Genomic DNA, 25,889 nt, shown 5'->3' with positions numbered 1-25,889 from the left:
TCTAGTCACTTTTCCCAGAGAAGAATGGATGGGGGAGAGAGAGATTGGGATCTCACAGGGTGGACAAAACTGGGTGATCCACTTGGTCCCGATTGTCTTTTGGTCTGTGTGTTGGAAGTCACTAAATCCCAAAATTGTAAAGAAAGCCAAACTCATATATATATAGCGAAAGGAATCCGAAAATGAGGAATATAGGAGCGCCTGGGTGGCACAGCGGTTAAGCGTCTGCCTTCGGCTCAGGGCGTGATCCCGGCAATCTGGGATCGAGCCCCACATCAGGCTCTTCTGCTATGAGCCTGCTTCTTCCTCTCCCACTCCCCCTGCTTGTGTTCCCTCTCTCGCTGGCTGTCTCTATCTCTGTCGAATTAATAAATAAAATGTATATAAAAAAAAGACTCTCTTTAAAAAAAAACAAGAAAACAAAAATGAAGAATATATGTATAAAATGTCCATGTAAAAAATGACAGTTCAGAAAAGATTGAAAAATGAAGAGTTGCTAAAATTAAAAAAAAAGTAGTTGGAAAGGGAAAAAAAGAGGGAAAAAAATAAATGGAAAATTTTGAATGGAGAGAGAAATGAATCATGAGAAAAAGCCTCAAGCTCTAGGTGCTATTTTCCCCTAGCGCTGGAGTTTGGCCATCCTCTTTGGTCTGTAAACTTACTGTTCACTTGTTCTTTCACCTCGTTTTCGGGGGGCGGGGGCCTAGTGCGCTGATTCTCAGGTGTTTTTGCCTGGACGGGGATGCACTGCCCCTTGCCAGGGGGCCCGGTGGGGCTCAGGGTCAGCTGGTTGCTCTGTGTGCCTTGTGTTCCCAGAGGGCTTTCCCTGCCTCTTGAAAGGGTGAGAATAAAAACGGCCGCCCTCATCTGTAGGCGCAGAGGTGTGATGCTGTTGTGCACCAAGTTCTGTAGACTTCTGCGGTGCTCCCCACACCAAAGCTCCTTGGGGAAGGCGGAGGGTCACAGCGTTTCTGTCCTTTGCAGGGCTCCCAGGTGGAGAGCTTCCGATCAAGTGGACTCCCCGTCAACCGACTTTGTGCAAGGAGAGGGATCTCTCCCTTCTCCTCACTTGTGTCTGGAGCAGGAAGCGTAGGCACCGCTCTCACAACAACTGAACTGCAGGGTTATCAAGAATTGGGGCTGGCAGGGGCAGGGGGTCACTGCTGGAGGAGCCTGAGGGGTGTGGAGGGGCTATGCCCAGTGCCAAAGCTGCTGGTTGAGGCTCTGTCCATCTTGCAGCTTCCATGAGCACCCAGTGTGCTTTGGAAATGAGGAGGTTGTGGAATACAGGTGAGGTTCAGTGAGGGTGGAATCTGGAGCCGACGACCAGGAAAGAATTCTTGAGACGTCTTTGGTGCAAAATTGGTGGTTTATGACAGGACCCATGGCAGAAAGAGATGCTGCCCTGGCTTGTGAGGGGTGGCTGATGGTAGACTATGGGGTTGGGAGAAGGTAAGGAAAAAGGGAGGTTGAGATAATACTTGCATATGTGAAAGAAGACTCACAAGGTACAGAGGCCTTGCCATTGTCTCGGGAAGGTGGTTTTGCCCTCTAGCAAGGCATGAACATTAAGACGGTTGGGAACTTCCTGGAGGCTGCAGAGTATAAGGACATTTCATTGTATCTACTTTCCCTTCAGGAAGCTAAGTTATTGATAGAAATGCTTGGTTCTTGTAAACTGCTAAGACATTGGGAAACTGAGGGAGACTTAAGTCTTGCAGGATTGTGGTGTCTATAGGTTAACTATTTCTTTGCCCTTTAGGGCAGCCAGGAGTGCCTGAGGAATGTGACGTACACCCCATGGTGGGGGTGTGTGTGGGGTGTCAATTCCGGCTTTGTCCTCAGCTAGCCTTCTCTTCCCTCCTCAGTAAAGGTCCCCCCTGTTCACAGAGGTTCAAGCAGTTCTTGCTGTTGCCACCTAGTGGACATATGGATGAACACATTCAGATCATGTCTGTGACTCACTGACCTGAGCTGCCATGAGAGCTTGGTTCCTTCCTGGGAGGACAAGGCCCAAAAAGGATGGACCCGGAGCAAGCAGACAAGTGTGGCCTGGCCGACGCCCCTCTGCTGGCCTGGAAGCAGGACCCGGTTGCTCTACTTAGAAGCTGAGTTCTAGAGCAGGAGGGGCTGGAGTGGCTGGGGTGTGTCCCGGGATGGGGTCTGGATGAGGGGTGTTCCAGGACGGGTGTGTGTGTGTGTGTGTGTGTGTGTGTGTGTGTGTGTGTGTGTGTGTGGTGGGGCAGGGATGCTTGTGGAGGGAGGATCCGTGAGGGCGGTATGGAGAGGCTCTTCCCTGCTCCACGGGTCCCGCCCAGGTAGCCTGATGGCCTCACTGTGGGCTTGTCTTCCTCATGATTTCAGGGTTCATCTCTAGTCTCCGGGGACCCTCCTTTCCCGAGCAAGGCTCCACGGAAAGAAAGAGAGTATAGGTAGAGGACCCTGAAGCCAATACTCCCACAATGGGACTAAAGTGTGTTCCAGAAATTGTGCTTTTAGGAAACAGTCCTAAAGCAAAAGAGATTTAGGGCACATTGTACTCTTCACTTTAAGGATGAGACTCCAAGAATTGGAGATGTCTCAATTGTTCGGCAGGTGGTGCTGCTGAGTAAATGATGTGTAGCCCCTGAGAATGCAGAAGGGGACAGGAGGAGCAGTGCCTGTCCCCTGTGGGGACCTCAGGCCGCACAAGAGCCCAGCTGTGGAACCCTCCCTGCCCCACCCTATCCCACACACAGGCAAACCCCCTCCCCCCACACACTCACCCATACACTCCAAGGGAAAGGACTGGAAGAGGGCCGCCATGTGTTATGGGCTATCGTGATAGAAGGTAGAAGGAATGTGTCTTCCTTTCTTCATATTTACATCACTATTTTACTAACAAAACGTAATCTGGCTAAAACCTTAGAGAACTTTTTAATTACCTGATATGTTTGTAATAAAGAGGAAGATTTAATATGCAGTCTTAATATTTTTCTAATATGCACATTAGAATCATTGAAACCTGGCCTATCCAGGAAAATGAAAGATTTTGAAGGTGTCTCATGAACCCAGATATTTCTGGCTCTTGGGTCACACTTACAAAAGGGAAGCCTATCCCAGATCATGAAAACATTTCATTTTGGGGCTTCACATGCGCAGTATTGTATCAGGAATATTCCTTTGTAGTAAAATGGGTTTTGTTTGTTTGTTTGTTTGTTTCTGTTTTTGGTTTTGTTTGTTTTTTAAGAGAAAAAAACCTGAAAAAAAATATGAATCACTCATAGGTTACGTAGCTAGATACAAAAAGGGCACACTGTCTGATCCCACACACATGAAAACCCAGAAGAAGCAACTCACAGAGGCGGAGAGGGGAGCCGTGGCTGCAGGGACTGGGCTGAGGGAATGAACAGTATCTGACGAGTGGCACGGGAGTCTCTGGGAGGGAAATACTGTAGAAGGACAAGGCTGTGAAACACTCTGTACCTAATGACACCTGGAAGTACAATGTAAAAGGATCAGAGTAAAATTCCATGAAAACTCAATTTGTCCTTTATTTATAGACCAGAATATATTAAGCAATGAAATAGGTGCATGAACAACGCAAAAATTAGAAACACTGGAAGGACAGGGGAGGGGAAGCCATCCTTTGGGGATTCAGCGAGCAGGAACTGCTGCTCCGGGGCCGAGGCCGGTTGCTCCACTGAGAGAGGTGGTTGCTGGAGCCTGCTCGGGCTCCTGGCTTTCCAAAGCTGCAGGTGACTCTTCTAGCTCCTGACAGAGAGTCAGAGCTGTGAGTATATCCTCCGCTGGCTCTGACATGGCATGTGGCCTAAGGGGCTCTTCAGGGACCTCCATAGCTAGGACTGGAGCCTGCTTTGGCTCTGGGGCTGCCAAGGGCACAGGTGGCTCTTGGAGCTTCTGACAGGGACTTAGAGCTGTGAGTCTGTCCTGCGCCGACTCCGACAGGGCAGGTGGCATCAGGGGCCCTTCAGGGACCTCTCTAGCTAGTGCTGGGGCCTGCTCTGGCTCCTGGCTTTCCAAAGGCGCAGGTGACTCTTGCACATCCTCACGGTGGATCAGAGCTCTGACCACCAGCTGCACTGGGCCCGACACGGCAGGTGACGTCCCTGCTCTTTTGAGTTGCTGAGCTCCAGCAGCAGTGATGGGGTTTTCCAGCTCAGGCTCTGAAGCTGCAGCAGGCAGCACAGTGGGAGCTGGGACTAGCTTTCGGCACGGTTCCGGATCTCGCTCTGGGGCCGCTGCTGTGGCTCCAAGAAGAGAAAGTGTGGTCATGATGATTGTCTTTCCATGTCCCTTCCAAATGAAGGCAACTTTGCCCACCACTCAATATTGTCTGAGTCTAAGAACCCGTCCCTGGGTGGTCTCCCCATATTGTAGCCCATGGGGACAGTGATCTGAGACCACTCCTTGCTCCCAGCCACACTGCAGTCTGCGGAGGCTTGCTCTGTGTGGCCCATTCTCTCCCCTCCTTCAGGCCTCCATCAGTCACCCCCAGTCCTCCTCACCCCCAGCCTCTGGCCCAGCGGGCTCGAGATGTCGCAGCCGAGAGAGGAGGAGCCAGGCACGTTGCTCCAGGTCTGAGCCTGGCACATTGAGCCTTGCGTACGCCAGTAGTGTCTTTAGGCAGGGAAATTCTGGGGGCTGGAAGAAATCTTCAGGGTAGTGGCCCAGCCAGGTGCCCAGGATGGAGGAGATGGCCCTGGGGACAGACAGGTGGGCAGAGGTGTCAGAGGACGGGGCACCTCCCACACGGATGCCCCAGGGAACCCCTGTGGGAACCTGGGCCCCTGGGTCCCCGGCTCCTGGCTGTCAGAGCCCATTCCTACTCCATGTCCACCTGTGATGTGGCAGTCCTGCCTGAGGCAGACCTGGTCACTGAGGAGGGGCTGGCCCAAAGCCTCTGTGAGTGGGAGCCCTTGACCCCTGGTGTGACCATTTCTGTCCTCGTCGTGGAAACTGGACGCCCTGCTCAGTCTCCCGGCCCACTTGCCGCGTGACTTCCACTGCACGTGGGCAGGGAGGGGTGGCGTGTCTGGCGTGGTCATTGCCCTCAGTGCACACTAGTGCTCTGTGTCTATCCAACCAAGGAGGGAGCAAAGGGACTCTGTCCCATCCCTGGCCTTCCCAGGACCCTCCCGATACCTCCCACTTCCCCTCCTGTGCCTACGTGCTGCCTCGTTCAGTAGGTGCCAGGAGAGGGTGTCCTTCCGTGGACACCAATCTCCCACTGGGTGGGGGACGTCCAGTCCCCGAGCCCTCCCTGGGTCTCCTCTGAGTACCTGCTGAGCACCCAGTGTCGACGTTCCACCAGATGTGTGGAAGCCATGCCCTTTGTTCTGGGTCCCAGGATTGGGGTAGAGACAGGGCTGGGAGGCGGCGGTGATGGGGAATGACACTGTTAGGGGCTGAGGCTGCCCTCCAGCCCCCTCTGCTCTCCCACAGTGCCCACACCCCACCCAGGGCTCTCCAGGACCCCTTTCCTCTTCTGCAGAAGAAGCCCTGAGACCTGGACCCTCCAACAGGAATTGCAGATGTGTGGGATGAGGGTCCAGCAGCCCCCAGATCACAGTCCCGTCGCTGCCCTCTCAAAGAAGGAAGGGCCCTGTGCATTAGCCAAAGCTCACTCACATGCCCCGCTGCTCCTGGGCTCCGCCGATCTCGTCCCAGGAAGAGAGGACGCATCCGTAGCTAGAGGAGGCCGGAGGGGTGGTGGGGGGATCGCATGAAATGTCCTGTGAACCCTCCCTCTCATCATATCTAGTGTCACTGTCTGACTGCCGACTAGAATGGAGCCCTGGGGTGCTCCCGGGTGCTGTCTGCTGTGTGCGTGGGATCACAGTCAGCGCCCAGGGAAGCGTCTGCAGGTCTGCACCTAGAAGGGCATCCATCCTTTATGCTCGATGAATGGCAGGGCCCCCACCAGCCCCATCCCAGAGAGCTGAGTGGGCCTGGGGCCCCCTGCTCATCCCCGGGCATGCCTGCTCTGGTCTCACCCAGGACACAGAGCCCAGATGGAGTGTCAGATGTCCTTTTCCAAGGGGAAAAGAGCCCAGCTCAAGACCGTGGTGACGGTGAGGGCTGAGGCAGAGGCTTCTTCATGGGGAGCGGGACGATGGTCCACGAGCACGACCACAGCCCCTGTAGCGGACCTTTCCACAGGGCCAGGCACCCAGGTGTCCTTAGCCTACAGGACCCCACTGAGTCCCTGTAATAACTCTGCCCCAGTCCGAGGAGCCAACTGAGGCTCCGGGAAGTTGGGTGGCATTCCCCAGACTCCCAAGCACGAGGTGGGCAAATCCCACTGGGCTGTGGAGGGGCAGGGTGCTCACCTTGTCAACAGCGGGTCCAGCACCTCCTGGGTGGTAGCAAAAGCTCTGTATGTGGCCAGGAACGTGGAGACGTAGCTGAGGTCTCTGGCTAGGAAGGCGGGCAGCAGGTGTTCTACTCGCTTCTTCAGCAGCTCTGCCCGTTGGGGCCACACCACGCAGGTCCCATTGCTCTTCCCGGTTGAGGCCTTTCTAGCCTGAGGTGGGACAGGGGAGACATGCGGTCTTCACTGCAGTCACCAGGAGGGTTGGGGGTTGGAGCCCAGAGCAAACCCCCAGGCTCTCGGTGACGTAGGCAAAGAGGTGGGACAGGAGGGCCCACAGTAGACAAAAGGAGCAAGGTGCCTGGCTGGTTCCGTGGGTTCGGGGTCCGCCTCTTGGTTTCGGCTGAGGTCATGATGCGCGCGTCCTGAGATCGAGTCCATCCTCAGGCTTCGCACTTAGGGCGGGGTCTGCTTGAGGATCCTGTCTCTGCCTCTGTGTCTCCCACCCCCGTCTCTGTCTCTGTCTCTATCTCTGTCTGTGTCTCAAAAAAATACCTCATGCAATCCTTTTAGGGAAAAGGGAGAATGGCAACAATAGGAGGATGTGAGGTGGGGGGTGTGTGAATGGACGTTGGTATCTCAGGTCAGATCGTTAGCTGAGTATTGACAGCCTCTCCCTGCACTAAGGGCATCGTCCCTGTGATTTCTGACGATGTATCCCACGCTTGAGAACACAGAGACTGTTTCATGGGTGGGGGTGCTCAGCATTTTAGGGTACGTAGGATGTTCCGTGCAGCACTGTGAGGTGGCAACAGAAGGGAATCACATGAACGTCCTGCATCTGTGAAGGGCTCAATGGCTGCGGTAACTGATGGGCCTTCTGGAATGTTGTGCAGCACAAGGAGGCGCCTGCTCCGGACCCTGGAGGGGCCCCAGGGATGTGCTCCTTTACAACCAAAGGGCAGAGCAATAGGCATAGTACCGTGAGCCCCATGCCCCTTTGGGGAAAAGTCTCCCAACTCACCAGGATCTCGAGCAAGGGATGAGAGGTGGTTTAAGGTCGCTTTTCTGATATTCGTACAGATATGTGGATAGGGACTGTGCATCGGGCCAAGGCCGTGGCAGGGCCCTGAGGGCTGGTTTGGGGAGGGGATGGGGATCCGGGTTCACATGGGAGCAGGAGTCTAGGACGGAGCCCCGAGGAGCCCAGAGGCTGGTTTCTGGGATCTGGGTCCCTTTGTGCCGCATCGGTGCCCTGGGTGCTGGGTCCCTCCGGCACCTCCACTCACCCTGAGCCAGCGCTGGACTTTGTTGGCAGTAGGGGACTCCTTCCTGTCCTTCAAGGAGGTGGGGCAGGGGATCCCATCGTTCAGCTCCTGCCCCGTCTCCTGTGTGGAGCTCTGTAAAGACAGTGCCCGGCAGCCAGGCGGGAGGCCTCAGAGGTCTGTCTGGCTGCCTTGGCTGGTCCTCAGCCCCAGGGGACTCCCTTCCAGACACACCACACCCCAGGATGCACGCAGCTCCACCATGGAGAGAAAAGTGACACAGCTCGAGGGCCTTGGATTCACTCTGGCCCTGGTGAGAGGCACCTCGGGAATCCTCTTTCCACCCTGCCCCCCCACCCCCCCGTGGCATCGGTGTGAACATGAAGGCATCACCAGGGTATCCACTGCCCTGCAACCTCCTCCAGCCCAGGGCGGGACCTCCCCCACATACCCCTCTTTCCCTGAAACTGGGGGAATGGGGCTGCCCAGGGATGGCTCGGAGAGGTGGCCTGGCCTGGCCTAGGTCGCTCGGTATTACCTTCCGGCACCTCCTGGCAAAGGCCCTGAGGTGTCGGGGGCGCGGGTTGAGCCAGTGTCTGCAGCATGTGAAACGTCCCTCACCCCGGGGATTCTGGAAGCCAGAGCCCCGGAAAATGGGCACGCAGCAAGAGAACATCTTTCACTATCGAATGTCTCCAGCCAAGTGAGCCTGATACGGGACCGCACTAGAATGTGGGTGCCTGGTGACCGGGGTTCCGAGTTCCGTTGGGGTCGGTTATCAGGGAAGTGACTTCACTTCCTGGGATCCCCTCCCTGAGTCCACACCTGGACTAGCACCTGCACAGACAGTGCTCTGGGCTGCCGACTGCTCATCCCCTTTCTGCATGCCATGCCAAATGTGTACCCAGTGACACCAACACAACCCTCTCCACAGGCCCCAGGGAAGGTCTGGGTGCAGCCAGGGCCCCAGCTTGGAAACACCCCTGGGCTCTGATGCAACTCTCCATCTTCCCTGTTTTGGACCCCGGAGAAGCCGTTGTGCCTGTCAGGGATGGTCTGTGTCTTGCCTGTGCGATAGGGATTATTCCAGCGTGTACTTCTTGCAGAAGTCCACAGGCATAGGTGGGATACCATCTAAGAAATTGGGGGAGTGGTGTCGCACGTAGGGAATACCTGCCACCACATTTTCTTCCTTTCTCACCTTCTCTGAGTCTGTAGCTCCTCCGATCCCACCCACAGTCCCTAGTGTTGTGTGTGTGTCTGTGCACATGTGTGTGCCCCAGTACTCCTATTGTGCAGGCCCAGTCCCACCTAGGGGTGGATGGGAAATAGCTTTCCCAGGTCTTAGGCTTTCTAATTTCCAAGGCAAACCCTGCAGAAGCTATTGGAGCCTTGGCTCAGAGGGGCTGAGCCCACCCTTACTCCTAGACGCTGCCAGTCGTGTGTCACGAGCCATCCCTCCTTTCCTCTGGGTGTCATGTGGGCAGGGGTGCCGTCAGTGGGTTGCCCTGGCCTGGGCTCCTCCTCAGACAGGTACGTGCTGGGATGCCTCCTGCCTGGGATGTCGATGCTTCTTCCCACCCCCATACCATCTCCAGGTCTACAGCCAGTTCCAGAACACCACCTCTTCCCGAGCTCCCAGTGAGTAGCTAGGTTCAGCCATGGCCCCACCTTTGAGGACACTCGGAGAGCTGGGTTCAGGCCTGGTTCTGCCTTCTTACCAGTCTGTGATTCTGGGCAAGCCACGGACCCTGCTAGGGTCTTCCCCTTGTTGCAGAGGCCGTCTCTTACGTAACTGACTTTATTTTCGTTGAAAGATTTTCTGTGTTGGCTTGAGAGACAGAGTGTGGGGGGTGGGGAGGATAGAGGGAGAGGGGAGACAGAATCTCAAGCCGACTCTGTGCTGAGTGTGATGCCCAATGCTGGTCTTGATCCCAAGACCCTGAATTCGTGACCTGAGTCCAGATCACGAGTCAGAAGCTTAAGCAACTGAGCCACCCAGGCGCCCTGGCAAAAGAACACTTTCGATATATTTCCAGGCAATGCAGGGAAGTGACTAGTGCAAGAGGGAAGACAGACATGGGGGACTGTGCATTTCCCTCACTTAACTGCCTAAAGAGATTTAGTTTCTAGTCTATGGGTCAGGGATGAAGAATACAGGCGCAGCTCAGCCATTTCCATGAGTTGGAGACAGCAAGATGGAAATTTGGAGAAGTCGATATGGCTGTGGTTTACAGTACAGAATACTGAGGAGAGCTGCACAGAGAAAGAGGACCTCAGAAAGCCATCTAGGATCACTTTTGAGTTTTCATAGAATTCCTCAATAGGGCACCTGTGTGAGGAACGTATGTGGTGTGGGGAAAATAATAGCCCAGGGGAAGCAGAGAGGAAAATGTCACTAGCCTTCACACACAACCAGGAAAAGTCTGTGCTACCAGCAGCAGGCAGAGTGGAAAACCTCGTAATTCGTGGGACATTGCAAAGAGAGCTCAGAATACCAACAGAACAATAGCAAAATATATTGAAGACTACTGTGATACCCCCTAACAAACCTTTGGAAAGCTAGTCTGGAAGGATAAAATAGTTCTCCAGGACCCTCACCATCAGAACAATCCTCAAGAGTATGTGTAGAAATATAAGCAATAGTTAATATCTAACCATTAAAATTCACAATACCTGCCTTCCAACCAAAGATTACCAGGATGCAAAGAAGGAGAAAAGTTCACCTCGTACTGAGGAGAAAGATTAAACAATAGAAACCTACCCAGAAATGAAAAAGAGGATGGAAGTATTGCACATGCACTTTCAAACAACTGTTAGAAAGAGGTTTTATATACGTAAGAATGTACACAAAGGATGAAGTGAAACAGAGATATAGAAAATATGAAAACAAGGAAAACCCAACTTCTGGAGCTGAAGAGTAGCACGTCTAAGATGAAAAATGTAGTAGATGGGCTTTCTTTCACGTTAGACACTACATAGCAAAAAGAGAGAGAGAGAGACAGAGAGAGAACTTGAATGCATGATCATAGCAGTTGTCCAGAATAAAGCAGAGAAAAGGAAGGGTGCAAACCACGCCGTGCACACAAACACTGGAGTAGGTGTGAGCTTTGTAGCAATTTCAAGTGGCCTGGTAGATAAGAAATTGGCTGAGGTACAGAAAAAAAAAATGTTTGAAGAAGTAATGTCTGATTATTATCTGAATTGCATGAACCCTCTACACCCATAGATTCAAGAATTCAGGAATCCAGCCAACAAAACCCCCAAACATAAGGATCATGAAAAAACCCCTCCTTATCAACCTACATCCTAATAAAATTGCTTAAGACCAATGCTAAAGAAAAAAATCTAAAAAGCAGATGGAGATGAGTCCATTGCATTACCTGTCACGTCCCTAATTGTGTAGATGGTCTCTGTTTCTTTCTGGTCTGTGTTACTCTTGGAGTCTCTCTTCCCTTACAGGATCCCCCTTCCTATTTCTTGCAGGGTGGTTTAGCGGCCAAATCCTTTGAGTTTCTTTCTGTCCTGGAAGCTCTTTATCTCTGCTCCTATTCGGAATGACTCCTTGCTGGATAAAGTATTCTTGGCTGCATGTTTTTCTCATTTAGTACCCTGACTCGATCACGCCAGCCCTTTCTGGTGTGCCAGGTCTCTGTGGATAGGTATGTGGCTAGTCTAATGTGCTTACCCCTGTCGGTGAAGACCCTCTTGTCTCGAGCTGCTTTCAGGATTTTCTCTTTCTGTCTGAAATTGCAAACGTCACTAGTATATGTTAGGGTGTTCCTCTATTCTTATGGCCTTGGGGAAGAGTCCTCTCTACCTCTTGGACTTGAATGCCTGTTTCCCTCCCAGATTAGGGAAGTTCTCAGCTACGATCCACACAGATAGATCTTCTGTCCCTCTGTGTCTTCTCCCTCAGGGCCAGAAGTAATTCCAATATTGTTTCCTTTTGTGGCATCACTGATTTTTCGATTCCTCCACCCATGGTCCATTCGTTGGCTTTCTCTCTTTTCCTCAGCTTCCTTCCTTTCCATCAGCTTGTCTTTGGTGTCACTGACTCTGTCTTCTGCCTCATTGACCCTAGGCGTTAGAGCATCCACATCCAATGTAGACTGCATCTCAGTTAGAGCCTTTTGAATGTGGGCCTGATTCGATTTCATTTCTGCACTATGAGAGTCTCTCGTGTCATTTATCCTTTTTTCAAGCCCAGCTAGCAACTTTGTAACTGTCATCGTGAGTTCCAGCTCTGACATCTTACTTAAAACCGTATGCATTAGATCAGTGGCAGAGAGTGTTACCCCTGGCTCTTTCTTTTGCTGTGAATCCCTCCCTCTAGTCACTTTTCCCAGAGAAGAATGGATGGGGGAGAGAGAGATTGGGATCTCACAGGGTGGACAAAACTGGGTGATCCACTTGGTCCCGATTGTCTTTTGGTCTGTGTGTTGGAAGTCACTAAATCCCAAAATTGTAAAGAAAGCCAAACTCATATATATATAGCGAAAGGAATCCGAAAATGAGGAATATAGGAGCGCCTGGGTGGCACAGCGGTTAAGCGTCTGCCTTCGGCTCAGGGCGTGATCCCGGCAATCTGGGATCGAGCCCCACATCAGGCTCTTCTGCTATGAGCCTGCTTCTTCCTCTCCCACTCCCCCTGCTTGTGTTCCCTCTCTCGCTGGCTGTCTCTATCTCTGTCGAATTAATAAATAAAATGTATATATAAAAAAAAAGACTCTCTTTAAAAAAAAACAAGAAAACAAAAATGAAGAATATATGTATAAAATGTCCATGTAAAAAATGACAGTTCAGAAAAGATTGAAAAATGAAGAGTTGCTAAAATTAAAAAAAAAAAAAAGTAGTTGGAAAGGGAAAAAAAGAGGGAAAAAAATAAATGGAAAATTTTGAATGGAGAGAGAAATGAATCATGAGAAAAAGCCTCAAGCTCTAGGTGCTATTTTCCCCTAGCGCTGGAGTTTGGCCATCCTCTTTGGTCTGTAAACTTGCTGTTCACTTGTTCTTTCACCTCGTTTTCGGGGGGCGGGGGCCTAGTGCGCTGATTCTCAGGTGTTTTTGCCTGGACGGGGATGCACTGCCCCTTGCCAGGGGGCCCGGTGGGGCTCAGGGTCAGCTGGTTGCTCTGTGTGCCTTGTGTTCCCAGAGGGCTTTCCCTGCCTCTTGAAAGGGTGAGAATAAAAACGGCCGCCCTCATCTGTAGGCGCAGAGGTGTGATGCTGTTGTGCACCAAGTTCTGTAGACTTCTGCGGTGCTCCCCACACCAAAGCTCCTTGGGGAAGGCGGAGGGTCACAGCGTTTCTGTCCTTTGCAGGGCTCCCAGGTGGAGAGCTTCCGATCAAGTGGACTCCCCGTCAACCGACTTTGTGCAAGGAGAGGGATCTCTCCCTTCTCCTCACTTGTGTCTGGAGCAGGAAGCGTAGGCACCGCTCTCACAACAACTGAACTGCAGGGTTATCAAGAATTGGGGCTGGCAGGGGCAGGGGGTCACTGCTGGAGGAGCCTGAGGGGTGTGGAGGGGCTATGCCCAGTGCCAAAGCTGCCGGTTGAGGCTCTGTCCATCTTGCAGCTTCCATGAGCACCCAGTGTGCTTTGGAAATGAGGAGGTTGTGGAATACAGGTGAGGTTCAGTGGGGGTGGAATCTGGAGCCGACGACCAGGAAAGAATTCTTGAGACGTCTTTGGTGCAAAATTGGTGGTTTATGACAGGACCCATGGCAGAAAGAGATGCTGCCCTGGCTTGTGAGGGGTGGCTGATGGTAGACTATGGGGTTGGGAGAAGGTAAGGAAAAAGGGAGGTTGAGATAATACTTGCATATGTGAAAGAAGACTCACAAGGTACAGAGGCCTTGCCATTGTCTCGGGAAGGTGGTTTTGCCCTCTAGCAAGGCATGAACATTAAGACGGTTGGGAACTTCCTGGAGGCTGCAGAGTATAAGGACATTTCATTGTATCTACTTTCCCTTCAGGAAGCTAAGTTATTGATAGAAATGCTTGGTTCTTGTAAACTGCTAAGACATTGGGAAACTGAGGGAGACTTAAGTCTTGCAGGATTGTGGTGTCTATAGGTTAACTATTTCTTTGCCCTTTAGGGCAGCCAGGAGTGCCTGAGGAATGTCACGGACACCCCATGGTGGGGGTGTGTGTGGGGTGTCAATTCCGGCTTTGTCCTCAGCTAGCCTTCTCTTCCCTCCTCAGTAAAGGTCCCCCCTGTTCACAGAGGTTCAAGCAGTTCTTGCTGTTGCCACCTAGTGGACATATGGATGAACACATTCAGGTCATGTCTGTGACTCACTGACCTGAGCTGCCATGAGAGCTTGGTTCCTTCCTGGGAGGACAAGGCCCAAAAAGGATGGACCCGGAGCAAGCAGACAAGTGTGGCCTGGCCGACGCCCCTCTGCTGGCCTGGAAGCAGGACCTGGTTGCTCTACTTAGAAGCTGAGTTCTAGAGCAGGAGGGGCTGGAGTGGCTGGGGTGTGTCCCGGGATGGGGTCTGGATGAGGGGTGTTCCAGGACGGGTGTGTGTGTGTGTGTGTGTGTGTGTGTGTGTGTGTGTGTGTGTGTGTGTGGTGGGGCAGGGATGCTTGTGGAGGGAGGATCCGTGAGGGCGGTATGGAGAGGCTCTTCCCTGCTCCACGGGTCCCGCCCAGGTAGCCTGATGGCCTCACTGTGGGCTTGTCTTCCTCATGATTTCAGGGTTCATCTCTAGTCTCCGGGGACCCTCCTTTCCCGAGCAAGGCTCCACGGAAAGAAAGAGAGTATAGGTAGAGGACCCTGAAGCCAATACTCCCACAATGGGACTAAAGTGTGTTCCAGAAATTGTGCTTTTAGGAAACAGTCCTAAAGCAAAAGAGATTTAGGGCACATTGTACTCTTCACTTTAAGGATGAGACTCCAAGAATTGGAGATGTCTCAATTGTTCGGCAGGTGGTGCTGCTGAGTAAATGATGTGTAGCCCCTGAGAATGCAGAAGGGGACAGGAGGAGCAGTGCCTGTCCCCTGTGGGGACCTCAGGCCGCACAAGAGCCCAGCTGTGGAACCCTCCCTGCCCCACCCTATCCCACACACAGGCAAACCCCCTCCCCCCACACACTCACCCATACACTCCAAGGGAAAGGACTGGAAGAGGGCCGCCATGTGTTATGGGCTATCGTGATAGAAGGTAGAAGGAATGTGTCTTCCTTTCTTCATATTTACATCACTATTTTACTAACAAAACGTAATCTGGCTAAAACCTTAGAGAACTTTTTAATTACCTGATATGTTTGTAATAAAGAGGAAGATTTAATATGCAGTCTTAATATTTTTCTAATATGCACATTAGAATCATTGAAACCTGGCCTATCCAGGAAAATGAAAGATTTTGAAGGTGTCTCATGAACCCAGATATTTCTGGCTCTTGGGTCACACTTACAAAAGGGAAGCCTATCCCAGATCATGAAAACATTTCATTTTGGGGCTTCACATGCGCAGTATTGTATCAGGAATATTCCTTTGTAGTAAAATGGGGTTTTTTTGTTTGTTTGTTTGTTTCTGTTTTTGGTTTTGTTTGTTTTTTAAGAGAAAAAAACCTGAAAAAAAATATGAATCACTCATAGGTTACGTAGCTAGATACAAAAAGGGCACACTGTCTGATCCCACACACATGAAAACCCAGAAGAAGCAACTCACAGAGGCGGAGAGGGGAGCCGTGGCTGCAGGGACTGGGCTGAGGGAATGAACAGTATCTGACGAGTGGCACGGGAGTCTCTGGGAGGGAAATACTGTAGAAGGACAAGGCTGTGAAACACTCTGTACCTAATGACACCTGGAAGTACAATGTAAAAGGATCAGAGTAAAATTCCATGAAAACTCAATTTGTCCTTTATTTATAGACCAGAATATATTAAGCAATGAAATAGGTGCATGAACAACGCAAAAATTAGAAACACTGGAAGGACAGGGGAGGGGAAGCCATCCTTTGGGGATTCAGCGAGCAGGAACTGCTGCTCCGGGGCCGAGGCCGGTTGCTCCACTGAGAGAGGTGGTTGCTGGAGCCTGCTCGGGCTCCTGGCTTTCCAAAGCTGCAGGTGACTCTTCTAGCTCCTGACAGAGAGTCAGAGCTGTGAGTATATCCTCCGCTGGCTCTGACATGGCATGTGGCCTAAGGGGCTCTTCAGGGACCTCCATAGCTAGGACTGGAGCCTGCTTTGGCTCTGGGGCTGCCAAGGGCACAGGTGGCTCTTGGAGCTTCTGACAGGGACTTAGAGCTGTGAGTCTGTCCTGCGCCGACTCCGACAGGGCAGGTGGCATCAGGGGCCCTTCAGGGACCTCTCTAGCTAGTGCTGGGGCCTGCTCTGGCTCCTGGCTTTCCAAAGGCGCAGGTGACTCTTGCACATCCTCACGGTGGATCAGAGCTCTGACCACCAGCTGCACTGGGCCCGACACGGCAGGTGACGTCCCTGCTCTTTTGAGTTGCTGAGCTCCAGCAGCAGTGATGGGATTTTCCAGCTCAGGCTCTGAAGCTGCAGCAGGCAGCACAGTGGGAGCTGGGACTAGCTTTCGGCACGGTTCCGGATCTCGCTCTGGGGCCGCTGCTGTGGCTCCAAGAAGAGAAAGTGTGGTCATGATGATTGTCTTTCCATGTCCCTTCCAAATGAAGGCAACTTTGCCCACCACTCAATATTGTCTGAGTCTAAGAACCCGTCCCTGGGTGGTCTCCCCATATTGTAGCCCATGGGGACAGTGATCTGAGACCACTCCTTGCTCCCAGCCACACTGCAGTCTGCGGAGGCTTGCTCTGTGTGGCCCATTCTCTCCCCTCCACAGGCCTCCATCAGTCACCCCCAGTCCTCCTCACCCCCAGCCTCTGGCCCAGCGGGCTCGAGATGTCGCAGCCGAGAGAGGAGGAGCCAGGCACGTTGCTCCAGGTCTGAGCCTGGCACATTGAGCCTTGCGTACGCCAGTAGTGTCTTTAGGCAGGGAAATTCTGGGGGCTGGAAGAAATCTTCAGGGTAGTGGCCCAGCCAGGTGCCCAGGATGGAGGAGATGGCCCTGGGGACAGACAGGTGGGCAGAGGTGTCAGAGGACGGGGCACCTCCCACACGGATGCCCCAGGGAACCCCTGTGGGAACCTGGGCCCCTGGGTCCCCGGCTCCTGGCTGTCAGAGCCCATTCCTACTCCATGTCCACCTGTGATGTGGCAGTCCTGCCTGAGGCAGACCTGGTCACTGAGGAGGGGCTGGCCCAAAGCCTCTGTGAGTGGGAGCCCTTGACCCCTGGTGTGACCATTTCTGTCCTCGTCGTGGAAACTGGACGCCCTGCTCAGTCTCCCGGCCCACTTGCCGCGTGACTTCCACTGCACGTGGGCAGGGAGGGGTGGCGTGTCTGGCGTGGTCATTGCCCTCAGTGCACACTAGTGCTCTGTGTCTATCCAACCAAGGAGGGAGCAAAGGGACTCTGTCCCATCCCTGGCCTTCCCAGGACCCTCCCGATACCTCCCACTTCCCCTCCTGTGCCTACGTGCTGCCTCGTTCAGTAGGTGCCAGGAGAGGGTGTCCTTCCGTGGACACCAATCTCCCACTGGGTGGGGGACGTCCAGTCCCCGAGCCCTCCCTGGGTCTCCTCTGAGTACCTGCTGAGCACCCAGTGTCGACGTTCCACCAGATGTGTGGAAGCCATGCCCTTTGTTCTGGGTCCCAGGATTGGGGTAGAGACAGGGCTGGGAGGCGGCGGTGATGGGGAATGACACTGTTAGGGGCTGAGGCTGCCCTCCAGCCCCCTCTGCTCTCCCACAGTGCCCACACCCCACCCAGGGCTCTCCAGGACCCCTTTCCTCTTCTGCAGAAGAAGCCCTGAGACCTGGACCCTCCAACAGGAATTGCAGATGTGTGGGATGAGGGTCCAGCAGCCCCCAGATCACAGTCCCGTCGCTGCCCTCTCAAAGAAGGAAGGGCCCTGTGCATTAGCCAAAGCTCACTCACATGCCCCGCTGCTCCTGGGCTCCGCCGATCTCGTCCCAGGAAGAGAGGACGCATCCGTAGCTAGAGGAGGCCGGAGGGGTGGTGGGGGGATCGCATGAAATGTCCTGTGAACCCTCCCTCTCATCATATCTAGTGTCACTGTCTGACTGCCGACTAGAATGGAGCCCTGGGGTGCTCCCGGGTGCTGTCTGCTGTGTGCGTGGGATCACAGTCAGCGCCCAGGGAAGCGTCTGCAGGTCTGCACCTAGAAGGGCATCCATCCTTTATGCTCGATGAATGGCAGGGCCCCCACCAGCCCCATCCCAGAGAGCTGAGTGGGCCTGGGGCCCCCTGCTCATCCCCGGGCATGCCTGCTCTGGTCTCACCCAGGACACAGAGCCCAGATGGAGTGTCAGATGTCCTTTTCCAAGGGGAAAAGAGCCCAGCTCAAGACCGTGGTGACGGTGAGGGCTGAGGCAGAGGCTTCTTCATGGGGAGCGGGGCGATGGTCCACGAGCACGACCACAGCCCCTGTAGCGGACCTTTCCACAGGGCCAGGCACCCAGGTGTCCTTAGCCTACAGGACCCCACTGAGTCCCTGTAATAACTCTGCCCCAGTCCGAGGAGCCAACTGAGGCTCCGGGAAGTTGGGTGGCATTCCCCAGACTCCCAAGCACGAGGTGGGCAAATCCCACTGGGCTGTGGAGGGGCAGGGTGCTCACCTTGTCAACAGCGGGTCCAGCACCTCCTGGGTGGTAGCAAAAGCTCTGTATGTGGCCAGGAACGTGGAGACGTAGCTGAGGTCTCTGGCTAGGAAGGCGGGCAGCAGGTGTTCTACTCGCTTCTTCAGCAGCTCTGCCCGTTGGGGCCACACCACGCAGGTCCCATTGCTCTTCCCGGTTGAGGCCTTTCTAGCCTGAGGTGGGACAGGGGAGACATGCGGTCTTCACTGCAGTCACCAGGAGGGTTGGGGGTTGGAGCCCAGAGCAAACCCCCAGGCTCTCGGTGACGTAGGCAAAGAGGTGGGACAGGAGGGCCCACAGTAGACAAAAGGAGCAAGGTGCCTGGCTGGTTCCGTGGGTTCGGGGTCCGCCTCTTGGTTTCAGCTGAGGTCATGATGCGCGCGTCCTGAGATCGAGTCCATCCTCAGGCTTCGCACTTAGGGCGGGGTCTGCTTGAGGATCCTGTCTCTGCCTCTGTGTCTCCCACCCCCGTCTCTGTCTCTGTCTCTATCTCTGTCTGTGTCTCAAAAAAATACCTCATGCAATCCTTTTAGGGAAAAGGGAGAATGGCAACAATAGGAGGATGTGAGGTGGGGGGTGTGTGAATGGACGTTGGTATCTCAGGTCAGATCGTTAGCTGAGTATTGACAGCCTCTCCCTGCACTAAGGGCATCGTCCCTGTGATTTCTGACGATGTATCCCACGCTTGAGAACACAGAGACTGTTTCATGGGTGGGGGTGCTCAGCATTTTAGGGTACGTAGGATGTTCCGTGCAGCACTGTGAGGTGGCAACAGAAGGGAATCACATGAACGTCCTGCATCTGTGAAGGGCTCAATGGCTGCGGTAACTGATGGGCCTTCTGGAATGTTGTGCAGCACAAGGAGGCGCCTGCTCCGGACCCTGGAGGGGCCCCAGGGATGTGCTCCTTTACAACCAAAGGGCAGAGCAATAGGCATAGTACCGTGAGCCCCATGCCCCTTTGGGGAAAAGTCTCCCAACTCACCAGGATCTCGAGCAAGGGATGAGAGGTGGTTTAAGGTCGCTTTTCTGATATTCGTACAGATATGTGGATAGGGACTGTGCATCGGGCCAAGGCCGTGGCAGGGCCCTGAGGGCTGGTTTGGGGAGGGGATGGGGATCCGGGTTCACATGGGAGCAGGAGTCTAGGACGGAGCCCCGAGGAGCCCAGAGGCTGGTTTCTGGGATCTGGGTCCCTTTGTGCCGCATCGGTGCCCTGGGTGCTGGGTCCCTCCGGCACCTCCACTCACCCTGAGCCAGCGCTGGACTTTGTTGGCAGTAGGGGACTCCTTCCTGTCCTTCAAGGAGGTGGGGCAGGGGATCCCATCGTTCAGCTCCTGCCCCGTCTCCTGTGTGGAGCTCTGTAAAGACAGTGCCCGGCAGCCAGGCGGGAGGCCTCAGAGGTCTGTCTGGCTGCCTTGGCTGGTCCTCAGCCCCAGGGGACTCCCTTCCAGACACACCACACCCCAGGATGCACGCAGCTCCACCATGGAGAGAAAAGTGACACAGCTCGAGGGCCTTGGATTCACTCTGGCCCTGGTGAGAGGCACCTCGGGAATCCTCTTTCCACCCTGCCCCCCCACCCCCCCGTGGCATCGGTGTGAACATGAAGGCATCACCAGGGTATCCACTGCCCTGCAACCTCCTCCAGCCCAGGGCGGGACCTCCCCCACATACCCCTCTTTCCCTGAAACTGGGGGAATGGGGCTGCCCAGGGATGGCTCGGAGAGGTGGCCTGGCCTGGCCTAGGTCGCTCGGTATTACCTTCCGGCACCTCCTGGCAAAGGCCCTGAGGTGTCGGGGGCGCGGGTTGAGCCAGTGTCTGCAGCATGTGAAACGTCCCTCACCCCGGGGATTCTGGAAGCCAGAGCCCCGGAAAATGGGCACGCAGCAAGAGAACATCTTTCACTATCGAATGTCTCCGGCCAAGTGAGCCTGATACGGGACCGCACTAGAATGTGGGTGCCTGGTGACCGGGGTTCCGAGTTCCGTTGGGGTCGGTTATCAGGGAAGTGACTTCACTTCCTGGGATCCCCTCCCTGAGTCCACACCTGGACTAGCACCTGCACAGACAGTGCTCTGGGCTGCCGACTGCTCATCCCCTTTCTGCATGCCATGCCAAATGTGTACCCAGTGACACCAACACAACCCTCTCCACAGGCCCCAGGGAAGGTCTGGGTGCAGCCAGGGCCCCAGCTTGGAAACACCCCTGGGCTCTGATGCAACTCTCCATCTTCCCTGTTTTGGACCCCGGAGAAGCCGTTGTGCCTGTCAGGGATGGTCTGTGTCTTGCCTGTGCGATAGGGATTATTCCAGCGTGTACTTCTTGCAGAAGTCCACAGGCATAGGTGGGATACCATCTAAGAAATTGGGGGAGTGGTGTCGCACGTAGGGAATACCTGCCACCACATTTTCTTCCTTTCTCACCTTCTCTGAGTCTGTAGCTCCTCCGATCCCACCCACAGTCCCTAGTGTTGTGTGTGTGTCTGTGCACATGTGTGTGCCCCAGTACTCCTATTGTGCAGGCCCAGTCCCACCTAGGGGTGGATGGGAAATAGCTTTCCCAGGTCTTAGGCTTTCTAATTTCCAAGGCAAACCCTGCAGAAGCTATTGGAGCCTTGGCTCAGAGGGGCTGAGCCCACCCTTACTCCTAGACGCTGCCAGTCGTGTGTCACGAGCCATCCCTCCTTTCCTCTGGGTGTCATGTGGGCAGGGGTGCCGTCAGTGGGTTGCCCTGGCCTGGGCTCCTCCTCAGACAGGTACGTGCTGGGATGCCTCCTGCCTGGGATGTCGATGCTTCTTCCCACCCCCATACCATCTCCAGGTCTACAGCCAGTTCCAGAACACCACCTCTTCCCGAGCTCCCAGTGAGTAGCTAGGTTCAGCCATGGCCCCACCTTTGAGGACACTCGGAGAGCTGGGTTCAGGCCTGGTTCTGCCTTCTTACCAGTCTGTGATTCTGGGCAAGCCACGGACCCTGCTAGGGTCTTCCCCTTGTTGCAGAGGCCGTCTCTTACGTAACTGACTTTATTTTCGTTGAAAGATTTTCTGTGTTGGCTTGAGAGACAGAGTGTGGGGGGTGGGGAGGATAGAGGGAGAGGGGAGACAGAATCTCAAGCCGACTCTGTGCTGAGTGTGATGCCCAATGCTGGTCTTGATCCCAAGACCCTGAATTCGTGACCTGAGTCCAGATCACGAGTCAGAAGCTTAAGCAACTGAGCCACCCAGGCGCCCTGGCAAAAGAACACTTTCGATATATTTCCAGGCAATGCAGGGAAGTGACTAGTGCAAGAGGGAAGACAGACATGGGGGACTGTGCATTTCCCTCACTTAACTGCCTAAAGAGATTTAGTTTCTAGTCTATGGGTCAGGGATGAAGAATACAGGCGCAGCTCAGCCATTTCCATGAGTTGGAGACAGCAAGATGGAAATTTGGAGAAGTCGATATGGCTGTGGTTTACAGTACAGAATACTGAGGAGAGCTGCACAGAGAAAGAGGACCTCAGAAAGCCATCTAGGATCACTTTTGAGTTTTCATAGAATTCCTCAATAGGGCACCTGTGTGAGGAACGTATGTGGTGTGGGGAAAATAATAGCCCAGGGGAAGCAGAGAGGAAAATGTCACTAGCCTTCACACACAACCAGGAAAAGTCTGTGCTACCAGCAGCAGGCAGAGTGGAAAACCTCGTAATTCGTGGGACATTGCAAAGAGAGCTCAGAATACCAACAGAACAATAGCAAAATATATTGAAGACTACTGTGATACCCCCTAACAAACCTTTGGAAAGCTAGTCTGGAAGGATAAAATAGTTCTCCAGGACCCTCACCATCAGAACAATCCTCAAGAGTATGTGTAGAAATATAAGCAATAGTTAATATCTAACCATTAAAATTCACAATACCTGCCTTCCAACCAAAGATTACCAGGATGCAAAGAAGGAGAAAAGTTCACCTCGTACTGAGGAGAAAGATTAAACAATAGAAACCTACCCAGAAATGAAAAAGAGGATGGAAGTATTGCACATGCACTTTCAAACAACTGTTAGAAAGAGGTTTTATATACGTAAGAATGTACACAAAGGATGAAGTGAAACAGAGATATAGAAAATATGAAAACAAGGAAAACCCAACTTCTGGAGCTGAAGAGTAGCACGTCTAAGATGAAAAATGTAGTAGATGGGCTTTCTTTCACGTTAGACACTACATAGCAAAAAGAGAGAGAGAGAGACAGAGAGAGAACTTGAATGCATGATCATAGCAGTTGTCCAGAATAAAGCAGAGAAAAGGAAGGGTGCAAACCACGCCGTGCACACAAACACTGGAGTAGGTGTGAGCTTTGTAGCAATTTCAAGTGGCCTGGTAGATAAGAAATTGGCTGAGGTACAGAAAAAAAAATGTTTGAAGAAGTAATGTCTGATTATTATCTGAATTGCATGAACCCTCTACACCCATAGATTCAAGAATTCAGGAATCCAGCCAACAAAACCCCCAAACATAAGGATCATGAAAAAACCCCTCCTTATCAACCTACATCCTAATAAAATTGCTTAAGACCAATGCTAAAGAAAAAAATCTAAAAAGCAGGTGGAGATGAGTCCATTGCATTACCTGTCACATCCCTAATTGTGTAGATGGTCTCTGTTTCTTTCTGGTCTGTGTTACTCTTGGAGTCTCTCTTCTCTTACAGGATCCCCCTTCCTATTTCTTGCAGGGTGGTTTAGCGGCCAAATCCTTTGAGTTTCTTTCTGTCCTGGAAGCTCTTTATCTCTGCTCCTATTCGGAATGACTCCTTGCTGGATAAAGTATTCTTGGCTGCATGTTTTTCTCATTTAGTACCCTGACTCGATCACGCCAGCCCTTTCTGGTGTGCCAGGTCTCTGTGGATAGGTATGTGGCTAGTCTAATGTGCTTACCCCTGTCGGTGAAGACCCTCTTGTCTCGAGCTGCTTTCAGGATTTTCTCTTTCTGTCTGAAATTGCAAACGTCACTAGTATATGTTAGGGTGTTCCTCTATTCTTATGGCCTTGGGGAAGAGTCCTCTCTACCTCTTGGACTTGAATGCCTGTTTCCCTCCCAGATTAGGGAAGTTCTCAGCTACGATCCACACAGATAGATCTTCTGTCCCTCTGTGTCTTCTCCCTCAGGGCCAGAAGTAATTCCAATATTGTTTCCTTTTGTGGCATCACTGATTTTTCGATTCCTCCACCCATGGTCCATTCGTTGGCTTTCTCTCTTTTCCTCAGCTTCCTTCCTTTCCATCAGCTTGTCTTTGGTGTCACTGACTCTGTCTTCTGCCTCATTGACCCTAGGCGTTAGAGCATCCACATCCAATGTAGACTGCATCTCAGTTAGAGCCTTTTGAATGTGGGCCTGATTCGATTTCATTTCTGCACTATGAGAGTCTCTCGTGTCATTTATCCTTTTTTCAAGCCCAGCTAGCAACTTTGTAACTGTCATCGTGAGTTCCAGCTCTGACATCTTACTTAAAACCGTATGCATTAGATCAGTGGCAGAGAGTGTTACCCCTGGCTCTTTCTTTTGCTGTGAATCCCTCCCTCTAGTCACTTTTCCCAGAGAAGAATGGATGGGGGAGAGAGAGATTGGGATCTCACAGGGTGGACAAAACTGGGTGATCCACTTGGTCCCGATTGTCTTTTGGTCTGTGTGTTGGAAGTCACTAAATCCCAAAATTGTAAAGAAAGCCAAACTCATATATATATAGCGAAAGGAATCCGAAAATGAGGAATATAGGAGCGCCTGGGTGGCACAGCGGTTAAGCGTCTGCCTTCGGCTCAGGGCGTGATCCCGGCAATCTGGGATCGAGCCCCACATCAGGCTCTTCTGCTATGAGCCTGCTTCTTCCTCTCCCACTCCCCCTGCTTGTGTTCCCTCTCTCGCTGGCTGTCTCTATCTCTGTCGAATTAATAAATAAAATGTATATATAAAAAAAAAGACTCTCTTTAAAAAAAAACAAGAAAACAAAAATGAAGAATATATGTATAAAATGTCCATGTAAAAAATGACAGTTCAGAAAAGATTGAAAAATGAAGAGTTGCTAAAATTAAAAAAAAAAGTAGTTGGAAAGGGAAAAAAAGAGGGAAAAAAATAAATGGAAAATTTTGAATGGAGAGAGAAATGAATCATGAGAAAAAGCCTCAAGCTCTAGGTGCTATTTTCCCCTAGCGCTGGAGTTTGGCCATCCTCTTTGGTCTGTAAACTTACTGTTCACTTGTTCTTTCACCTCGTTTTCGGGGGGCGGGGGCCTAGTGCGCTGATTCTCAGGTGTTTTTGCCTGGACGGGGATGCACTGCCCCTTGCCAGGGGGCCCGGTGGGGCTCAGGGTCAGCTGGTTGCTCTGTGTGCCTTGTGTTCCCAGAGGGCTTTCCCTGCCTCTTGAAAGGGTGAGAATAAAAACGGCCGCCCTCATCTGTAGGCGCAGAGGTGTGATGCTGTTGTGCACCAAGTTCTGTAGACTTCTGCGGTGCTCCCCACACCAAAGCTCCTTGGGGAAGGCGGAGGGTCACAGAGTTTCTGTCCTTTGCAGGGCTCCCAGGTGGAGAGCTTCCGATCAAGTGGACTCCCCGTCAACCGACTTTGTGCAAGGAGAGGGATCTCTCCCTTCTCCTCACTTGTGTCTGGAGCAGGAAGCGTAGGCACCGCTCTCACAACAACTGAACTGCAGGGTTATCAAGAATTGGGGCTGGCAGGGGCAGGGGGTCACTGCTGGAGGAGCCTGAGGGGTGTGGAGGGGCTATGCCCAGTGCCAAAGCTGCCGGTTGAGGCTCTGTCCATCCTGCAGCTTCCATGAGCACCCAGTGTGCTTTGGAAATGAGGAGGTTGTGGAATACAGGTGAGGTTCAGTGAGGGTGGAATCTGGAGCCGACGACCAGGAAAGAATTCTTGAGACGTCTTTGGTGCAAAATTGGTGGTTTATGACAGGACCCATGGCAGAAAGAGATGCTGCCCTGGCTTGTGAGGGGTGGCTGATGGTAGACTATGGGGTTGGGAGAAGGTAAGGAAAAAGGGAGGTTGAGATAATACTTGCATATGTGAAAGAAGACTCACAAGGTACAGAGGCCTTGCCATTGTCTCAGGAAGGTGGTTTTGCCCTCTAGCAAGGCATGAACATTAAGACGGTTGGGAACTTCCTGGAGGCTGCAGAGTATAAGGACATTTCATTGTATCTACTTTCCCTTCAGGAAGCTAAGTTATTGATAGAAATGCTTGGTTCTTGTAAACTGCTAAGACATTGGGAAACTTAGGGAGACTTAAGTCTTGCAGGATTGTGGTGTCTATAGGTTAACTATTTCTTTGCCCTTTAGGGCAGCCAGGAGTGCCTGAGGAATGTGACGTACACCCCATGGTGGGGGTGTGTGTGGGGTGTCAATTCCGGCTTTGTCCTCAGCTAGCCTTCTCTTCCCTCCTCAGTAAAGGTCCCCCCTGTTCACAGAGGTTCAAGCAGTTCTTGCTGTTGCCACCTAGTGGACATATGGATGAACACATTCAGATCATGTCTGTGACTCACTGACCTGAGCTGCCATGAGAGCTTGGTTCCTTCCTGAGAGGACAAGGCCCAAAAAGGATGGACCCGGAGCAAGCAGACAGGTGTGGCCTGGCCG

This window comes from Ursus americanus, chromosome 27 (assembly GCF_024610735.1).
Source record: "Ursus americanus isolate L20-20 chromosome 27, mUrsAme1.1.p, whole genome shotgun sequence".
NCBI classification, from domain to species: Eukaryota; Metazoa; Chordata; class Mammalia; order Carnivora; family Ursidae; genus Ursus; species Ursus americanus.
Note: the sequence above shows the minus strand (reverse complement) of the source record.